Source organism: Cebus imitator, unplaced genomic scaffold (genome assembly GCF_001604975.1).
Source record: "Cebus imitator isolate Cc_AM_T3 unplaced genomic scaffold, Cebus_imitator-1.0 Scaffold14, whole genome shotgun sequence".
Classification (NCBI taxonomy): domain Eukaryota; kingdom Metazoa; phylum Chordata; class Mammalia; order Primates; family Cebidae; genus Cebus; species Cebus imitator.
In genome coordinates, this window is record NW_016107329.1 from 1,483,424 (window position 1) to 1,485,379 (window position 1,956).

A 1,956-nucleotide genomic window follows, 5' to 3' on the forward strand; every position below is an offset into this window, starting at 1 on the left:
GTCTTGAACTCCTGGCCTCAAGTGATCTGCCCACCTCGGCCTCCCGAAGTACTGGGATTACAGGTGTGAGCCACCATGCTTGGCCTCTCCAGAGACATTTTGATCTTGGAGCTTGTGGATACATTTACACGTGTGCAGACATTTTTGCGTATATTTTTATTCACTCCTTTTTTATGATTTTTTTTAAACCCAAATCTCCTTTCTTCCTTTCACTGTGCCTTCCCATATCGTAACGGGTGGAAAGTTAAAAGCTACAGCTTCTGGGAGGATTCTGTTCTCTGCACTGAACCCTGACCAAGAGCGGCTATGTGATCTTTTCTGGAGAAAAAGTCCACAACTTTCTGTGATTCTCAAAGGACTCCAGAACCACTGAGGAGATAGAAGGGAATAGTAGCAGGAAGACATGCTTTCAGCAATTGTTAGATGTCTCTTTTGTGTTTTACCCTTCCTTTGCATTTCTCCATTTTTCTCTATAGAGACTGTAAGATCAGTTAGAGTTGCTCGTGACTTGATGACATAACATGAGGAGGGGGGAGAGTTTCCAAAACTCTATCCTTTTTATTCGGTAACAAACAATACCTAGGTACTAAGTTTCTCTATGGTGAAGCCAAAGGAAAATGCCCCTAATACCCTATACTATTTTTGATATCTCTGGAATGAAATATGGATTATACAAATGCAGCTTCCAAAGTACAGAGGTAATTATACTAGTCCTTACGTTTGTTCATTTCTTCTTCTGAAAAGTCACTTGCCTTCATTGGAATTAACATGGATGGATAGCTAAGAAGACTTGGACCTGGCTTTCAGGCTCTTTATGCCTCTAGGGCTTAATTCTTTCTTTTCTTTGATATTTTCTCCCCTCATCTTCTGCTTGCCAAACTCATTGTTATTCTCAAGAACGAGTGAATGGCCCTCTTTTGGGAAGGTAGCTTTTAACTCACTTCCAGCCTGATGTAATTACTTTCTAGTCTTCCTCTCTAGACTGTGTGCTCCTTGAGCACAAAAGAATCATGTCTTTTTGTCTTTAAAAAAATCCTCTCTAGCACTGAGCGTAGTGTCTCACATAAAAGGAAATTTATACTTATTTTATTTTTTCATATTTGGTATCTCACATAAAAGGAAATTTATACATATTTTATTTTTCATATTTTGTGTGAGTAACTATTAGCAGTAAAGTGTGTAATTTTTAAAAGTCTTTTTGAGGACATACACATAGCCAACAAGCATATGAAAAAAATGTTCAACATCACTAATCGTTAAAAAAATCAAAACCACAATGAGATTACCACCTCACATTAGTCAGAATGACTATTATTAAAAAGTCAAAAATAACAGATGTTGGTGAGGTTACAGAAAAAAGGGAACACTTATACACTACTGGTAGGAATGCAAATGAGTTGAGCCACTGTGGAAAGCAGTTTGGAGAACTTAGAACTACCATTTGACCCAGCAATCCCATCCCTGGGTATATACGCAAAGGAATATAAATCATTCATCATTCTACAATGAAGATACATGCACGTGTATGTTCATCACACTTTACACAGTGGCAAAGACATAGAATCAATCTGGATGTCTATCAACAGTGAACTGAATAAAGAAAATGTGTAAGTATACACCATGGAATACTATGTAGCCACAAAAAAGAATGAAATCATGTCCTTTGCAGCAACATGTATGCAGCTGGAGACCATTCCTGCAGGTTTTATGCCTCCGCCTTCTCAACATCCCAACTTGAAGTCACTGCCCTAGGAAATCTTTCTTCTCTGTCTCTGTTTCTAAATCGGGTATCATTCCTGTGTGTTCTCATAGCATTTTGTGTCTATTGCACTTATCACAAGAAGTTGAATTGTTACTAGTGTTGAAAAATTTTTAAAAATCTTAGTCTCCTTAAGCTTTAGTAAGTCTCAGAAGTGTGAAACATGCTTATTTGCTAAAAGAACTTAGACCTGCACG